At 37.8% G+C, this 7,977-nt stretch overlaps 1 pseudogene; it reads left to right on the top strand.

The window, feature by feature from the left end:
- The first annotated feature begins 682 nt into the window (after positions 1–682).
- LOC126596789 (UDP-glycosyltransferase 85A8-like) lies at positions 683–7,319 on the top strand (annotated as a pseudogene).
- Positions 7,320–7,977: the final 658 nt, after the last annotated feature.

Below are 7,977 nucleotides of genomic sequence, written 5' to 3'. Positions count from 1 at the left end.
ACAAACCATCTACGTATTTGCTACAATAGATTGACTAAATGACCTTAGTTTTAATTTATTTTTTGTAGAGATGATCTTTACAATGTATGAATCAACGGTTTTGATCATAAGTACAAAACTCTGTGATTAAAATACTAAGAGTTTTGAGTAGAAGTTCCTACTCATCTTCGAGTAGCCAAATATTGTTCTTTTTCTTGCTTAACTCAAGCAACTAGAGCATGTAAGGAAATCGATTGATACTAGACTAGGTCAAGTTTTTCGAGAGCATTTTTGTTCACCATCTTACTCATTATAATTAGATGATTTTAAATTTTAAGATTTATGTTTATAAATTTTAAATTTAAATTCATCCAACAGTAGTAAATGGTGAGCATCACCATCACTGATTTTCACTTGCTAAATTCAAAAAAAATATTTATGCATGTGTTTTTGTCTTTACACGCACTCAATTTATTTTTTATCTTTTATTTTTATTTGATTTTTCTAAATAAAAGATATCACAAAATTATTGAAAAAAAAAAACGTTGGAGTATAGTTAATGGTTTAACCTTTTCCTAAACCATGTACTTTGCCAACTTACGCTACTAACTCTTCTATATATACAAGACGTTAGAGGATAGTAGGAAACACAAATCCTATTTTGAAAACCCTTGCTCTCTATAGTTGTGGTATCATTCAACAAATGGGGTCTGTTCCATCAGGCACACCTCATCTCGTGTGCATTCCATTCCCCGCCCAAGGCCATGTCAACCCATTTATGCACCTGGCCAAGCTTCTTCACTCAAGAGGCTTTCACATAACCATGGTGTATACAGAGTTCAGCCACAGCCGCTTGCTCCAGTCCAAAGGGCTAGATGCAGTGAAGAACTCCCTGGATTTTAGGTTCGAGACCATCCCTGACAGTGTCCCGCCTTCAAACCTGGATGCCACCAAGAGTGTCACTGAGCTTTTGTATTACACCAAGAAACACTTTGTGGTTCCGCTCCGGGATTTGATTGTGAAGCTCAATTCCACCGAGGGTTTGCCTAAGGTGAGTTGCATTATTTCAGATGGGATCATGAGGTTTGCAATAAAGGTGGCCCATGAGCTTAGAATTCTGGAGGTTCAGTTCTGGACTGCGTCATCTTGTGGTCTCATGGCCTATCTCCAATTTGTTGACCCTGTTGACCTTCGTAACTCAATCGTTTCTTAACCAAATTCGACCCATAATATATCAAAATGAAGATAGGAAAGTGTAGAATAAGATTATAACTATTTGGAAGCCTAATGTCTGCCAGAGATAGCCGGAAAATAGCCTTAAAGTTGACTGGTCCGAAGGAAAACTGGAAAACTCGCTGGAAACTGGGTAAACTTTAAACATTCATAACTTCTTCAATACTTAACGAAATCAAGTGATTCAAAAATGAAATCATACTTCTTGACGAGACAAAGAGAATGGTAACTTTTTTTTTTATGGCTAACTCATTGTGGTTTGGCCGAAAAACGACTTGAAACTGGTTGTCTTGGTCTCGAGTTAACCACTTTCGAGCCGTTTTCCAGTCAAACCACAGAGATTTAGACATCTACAAAGGTACCATTCTCTTTGTCTCATCGAGAAGTATGATTTTCATTTTTGAATCACTTGATTTCATTGAGTATTGAATAAGTTATGAATGTTTAAAGTTTACCTAGTTTCCGGCGAGTTTTCCAGTTTTCCTTCGGACTAGTCAACTTTGAGGCTATTTTCCGGCCATCTCCGGCATCCATTGAGCTTCCAAATAGGTATAATCATATTCTACACTTTCTTATCTTCATTTTGATATATTATGGGTCGAATTTGGTTAAGAAACGATTGAGTTACGAAGCTTTGAAAATTGCCCAAACTTCCAGCCAAGAGCTTCGGGACACTTAACGGAGTTTTTAACAAAATGACCAAAATGATGCATGGTGGACAATCTCAGGGCCCAATTTTATCGATTTGAAATGTTAGAGACTAAAGTGATGAGTTATGCAAATCTCATGAACCATTTTGACTATTTAGCCTATATATATAAAGTAAACTTGATACAAGTTAAATTTTGTGAGTCATTATTATAATTCTCAAAATAGCTCACTAGTTTATTGACCGGACTAGAATTACGTTTGAGCTCAAACTATAGTATTTTGTTGGGGTTTGGCCCACGTACGCTCAAAACCTATTCACCGTACTACAGACATGACCAAATATTCATTAGTACGACACTAATACCTAAAAGAAACAAGTTTAAGTTTTAAACGAATGTTAAATACAAAGTTAAGCTTGAGCTACTAATCGCTTTCGAAATCTCAGTTTTGTTCGATCAAACGTGCCTTGTAACTAGCTAGTAGGATACTTAAACTAAGAACTATATTAGGGGTAGTGCTATCTATAAACCCATTTTTACTTATCACACACCTTTCAAAATTTTCAACCTTCAAATTGAATGAATTGAAGAAGATTTGGCCAAAAATACTAATAAGGATGTGTAGGAGGTTAAAATGATTGTGTAAATAGTACTATATAAATTAGCATAATCTTCTAAAAATAAATTATTTAGCATATACGTCATTTCTTTCACTTCTTTCTACAGTTAAATATTTTATGGATATGAGGTTAGTCAAATTAGATATAGCAGTGTACTCTTTTTATTCGAATCTGTATCCATAGTTTAGATGAATTTATTTAATGTACAAAAATTTGTAAAAAAAAAACAAGAAGAATTTTGCACAAATTTTATTCATTTGTTTAGGGCATTGTCTATATTATTATTTATTTATTCTTTTATAGGGACCATCTCCAACCCTTGGGCTAAAAGCCAAATTTTTTAGCCCGGAAAATTTGGCTTTTAGCCCAGAAACATCTTTTCTGCTCCAACCCTTTTAGCCTAAAATTTTAGCTCGGAATTATTAAAGAATGAACTTAGGCTAATTTTTTTCTCAAATCAATTTTTTTAAAAATAAATATGTAGATTATTGTAAATTAATTTTATGAACATTTTAATCTAAAAAAATTTAAATTCAGATAAATATTAAAAAATCATTAAATTTTTCACAAAGCAAGCTACTTTCACCAACCGTTCAACTCCAAACTTTCAACTTTCACCAACCGTTCAACACCAAACTTTCCACTTTCACCAACCGTTCATCAATCATCATCTATATAAACACAGGTCCAATATTAGTTGATCAAACAATCTTTCAACTTTCAAAGAGTTTTTGTTTCCTAAAAATTCTCAATATCTCATCAATGGGTGATAGAAAAAGACATAGTAGGGCAATGGAGATGGCACAATACCAAGCAAGGCTTGACATTGAGGATTCAGAACTGATCAACGCCGAAGCTGAACTTGTAAACTCGTTTATGCAATATGAGCATCATGGCGAACCTAGCCATCATGGTTTTATCACGGGGCGTTCATTCGTGCAGCGTGTAGATAAAAGTTTCATGACCAAATGATGAAAGATTATTTCATTGAGCGGCCGAGATTTCCTGCTCATGATTTTCGGAGGCGGTTTCGGATGAGGATAGAGCTTTTTGAAGGCATCTTGAACGATGTTGTCAATCATGACCACTACTTTGCAAGGAAGATAGATGTCATAGGCTGACAAAGTCTATCACCTCATCAAAAGCTCACATCTGCATTTTGAATGCTATCACCTCCTCAAATTCATGACACACTCTGCAAGGATTTGGTTGAGCATGTGTGGTGCCAAGAAGGTGAACGTTGATGATGTTGGTTGAGCATTTATGTAATAATTTTAAGTGTACTATGTTGTTATTTGTCTACTACGTTGGATAATTTATTGAATGAAGGTTGAATTATTGAATGGAGGTTGAATTATTGAAGGCATCTATTCTACATCAAAGTGTGGAATAATAAGTACAATAATTATTGAAGACATCTAGATTAAATAGAAACAATAATTAATAAGACATAAATTTAATAAAGTACATAAACCACATAATAAACAACATAAACTTAATACAAATGACAATTAATAAACTTAATTAATAAAGCACATAATTCATACACTACATAAACTTAACAATCATATCCACCATCTTCACTTGGTGATGGACTTTGTTGAAATGTTGGGATATAGGGTTTAGAGGATTCATCATCTTGAAACATACTCCTTGAGGCAAATTTTCGCATAATTTCCTTTTGCTTATCACGTAAGAACTTCTTCCTCTCTGAAGTGTATTTGCTGAGGTCCTTCATCATGAATTCAATTTCAAACCTATTTTCCTCCCTATCCGAGATTTCCTTCATTTGCAAACACATGCGGGCCGCTTCTTCTTGGCTAGCGCTATGAGTTTTGTGTAATTTTGCAATTCCGGTAGCAAAGTCTCCACTAGTCGAATCTTGGGACTTCCCTTTTCTCTTTGCTTCCTTTTGCTTATCTCTTCCTGGGGGCCTTGCTAAAGAATGAGATGGGGTCATTTCATCAACACCCTCATTTCTCGATGCGGCTTCACGTTGAATAATCTTCCCCATTGTTGGTCTGCATCGGTTGCCCACCTTGGACAATCCTTGAGGACGTCCCAAGCATGTTGCAACTTAAAAACTTGATTTTTTGGTGTTACTCTTGTCTTATAAATTTCCATTGCTTTGTCACCTTATGCAAAAAATACATAAAAATAATTAGTTGCAAAATAATATTATGTACATGACAAATAAAATATCAAGAAGAAAAAACTCACAATTTCTATGGCGCTCCTTCCACTAGGCATGCTAACCATGGCTCTCTCCAAGCTTCCCTTCCATAAAGTGCATGCTTTGTTGATAGTTTTCCACCGATCATAAACACCACCACCGTCCCGCCCGCCGCCGTTGCAGTTTTCTTGAAACTTTGCAATGATTTTATCCCACAAAACCTTTTTATTTTGATTTGTGCCAATTGCACCATCTTCACTAACAGAAACCCAAGCCAAGCATAAAGAAACATCTTCCTCAAAGGTCCAATTACGACCTCTAACATGCTCTCTTGCCATGTTGAACAATTTGGAAATGGAAAGAAATGATAGAAAGATGAATTGGAAGAATTGTAGGAGAAAATTGAATTTTGTGTGGATGTTTGAACAAAAACATAGGTAATTATAGAGTTTTTGGGTAAATTTTGTGTTAAATGAATTTATTTAATTATTTTAGCCGTTGGATTTTAATTTGGGCCGTTAGATCTTTTTTTTACCATTAGATTTGAGTATATTCAATCTCAACTGTTGGATTCAATGTATTTTAAAATAACATATTTTTTAAAAATGAAATTTGAATATGGACTGTTGGATCAACCAACGGTCCTTAAACGATGGCCGTTAGATGCGGAAAAGAGCCGTTGGGCTCGGGCAAGTGGCCGACATGGCCCTGACGCTGGGTCCCACGCTGTCGGGAAAGAAACGCAGGAGCTCCGCGTGGGCGCGCGTTGGAGCGTGAACGGGCCGAGAGTGGCCCAAAGGCCAGCGAGTCCAATCGCACTTGGGGGGAAAGCTGAGGGGTATTTGGCCTAGAAATAACATTTGGCATTTAGCTCAAAATTTTAACATGGGTTGGAGAGCGTTTAGGGGGGTAATTTGACTTTTAGCCCAAGTTTGGAGTTGGTCTTAGGGATGAGTGCTAAATCAATTATTTGAAATTCTAATATGATTCATTTCTTTCTAGTTGTCAAAAACCATGAAGTCGACTTGGCCCAGGTTTGCTGTCTCTTATTTCGTGTCTGCTTTGTGTCCCTTTTTTAGTTTTTCTATATAACTTCATATTTAACACTGTTAATCTTTCAATTACGTTTAATTAAAAAAAAATATCTCTCTTCCTCCCTCTTGTTGGCTTTGTGTCGGTTCAAATGTCGGCGTTTGATCAATCCTTACAAATTTCACCATCTGCTGGGTTTCCCTTCTTTGTATTTATCTTTCTTCCTCCCTTTTGTCGGCGAAGACGAATCGGATCTTAGAGAAAATCCCAACCGTAAGGATGTTCCTCTTTTGGTTACAGATGAGAAAGATGTCACAAATGGACATCTGGAAAAGACTACCCTAGAGTGGATACTCGGAATGAAACACATGCGACTCAAGGACATGCCCAACTTCGTCCGGAGCACCGACCTTGACGACATTGCCTTCAACCGGTGCCTTAAAGAAGCCCAAGACATCCTCACCACCGATGTCATTGTCTTCAACACCTTCTATGAGTTTGAATCTGAGGTCCTAGACACGGTCTCCGCCATGTTCTCCAACATCTACAACCTCAGTTTCCTCAACACCCTCTGCAGTAGCCTCCTCCAAACTGAAACAAACTCCCGAAGGCCGAGCCTGTGGGAGGAGAACACTGAGTGCCTCGCGTGGCTGGACACGCAAAAACCCAACTCCATCGTGTACTTGAACTTTGGTAGCATCGCCATGATGATAGAGGACAACCTCAAAGAGTTTGCATGAGGGCTCGCCAATAGCAGCCACCTGTTATTATGGATTGTACGTCCAGATATGGTTAAGGTTGGACCTGTAAACGAGTCGGGTTTATTGGGTTTGGGTCGGGTTCAACCCGACCCGTTAAGTTAATGGATCACCTGAACCCGACCCGTTAAGCTAAATGGTCACTCGTTTCACCCGTTAACACCCGCTAACAATTATTATTATTATTTTTTTGCATAAAGTTTATTTTTTGTTATTAAAACTTTACTAAAATTACTAAAATATCCTCAACTAACGAGTGCTAACGGGTGTTAACGGGTCTAACGGGTTGATCCAAAGTGACCCGTTATTTAACGGGTTGTTAACGGGTTCACCCGTTAGCGACCCGACCCGTTAAGCATCCACCCAAATACAAATATTAACGGGTTGGGTAGGATCGGGTTAACGGGTTGGGTCCAAAATGTCAGGCCTAGTTAAGGGCACGAACGCAACCACTCTTCCCGAAGAGTTTCTTGAGGAGGCATGATTGCCCGATGGTGCCCCCAGGACAAAGTGCTCGCGCACCCATCCGTGGGAGCTTTTCTGACCGATCATAGCGGTTGGAACTCGACGGTGGAGGGGATATGGAGGGGTGTCAATGCTTTGTTGGCCGTTTTTCGCGGAGCAGCAAGTGAACTGTAGGTATGCATGCACGACTTGGGGGGTGGGGTTGGAGATTTATAGCGACGTGAAGAGGGAAGGGGTGGAGGGTTTGGTGAGGGAGATGATGGAGAGGGAGAGTGGGAAGGTGATGAGGAACAAGACGGTGGAGTGGAAGAAGAAATCGAAGATTGCTTGTGCCGAAGGAGGGTCGTCCTATGAAGATTTTCAGAGGTTCGTTGCGTACCTAATGCATTTGTACACGTTCGGGGCTTAATTATAATTTATAAGTCAGATCTTCATTGATCATCGTCATCAGAATAACAGCCATGCACATAGAACTGCTTGTTATGATCTAAGAATATTCGCTTAATTATATTGCTGAAGTTGGTAAAATATAAGAATTAATTAAAATCATTGTGTATCTGTTGTTGGAGTCGTAGAAAAATCCGACAACTCTTGAGTAAGTGTCGATTTGTGAATGTACTATTTTAAGAATATACACGTTGAAGCATGGAAGCTTAATGAAATTAAGTCTCTTTTATTTTGAATGACTTTGTTAGTAGTTGTATCATGATCGTTTATATAAAATTCTACAATTATTGAACTGTATAAGTGGCTAAGTTAGAGACATATTAATGCTGATTAATAGTGAAGCACTTAATTGTCTTTGACTTTACATTGCTAAAACCGTTTATTATTTCTATCCCTTTGTCAAAAACAAAAAGTTTATCATTTGTTTTGAAACAAAAATCAATCAACCACTATTTTGCCCGGCTACAAGTACATGCCTGGCTTTCTCAAGAAGTTATTTGGTTTGGTTAAAATATTATGGACTCCGGCGAGCTCACCTTCCTCTCTTTTCACGCGACACCTTCTTCTCCATCTCCTTTCATCTTTGGTTCCTTGTCTCATCTCCTTTGTGGGGTTGTTGG

This window comes from Malus sylvestris, chromosome 13 (genome assembly GCF_916048215.2).
Source record: "Malus sylvestris chromosome 13, drMalSylv7.2, whole genome shotgun sequence".
NCBI classification, from domain to species: Eukaryota; Viridiplantae; Streptophyta; class Magnoliopsida; order Rosales; family Rosaceae; genus Malus; species Malus sylvestris.
Note: the sequence above shows the minus strand (reverse complement) of the source record. Positions and strands in the feature narration are given on the sequence as shown.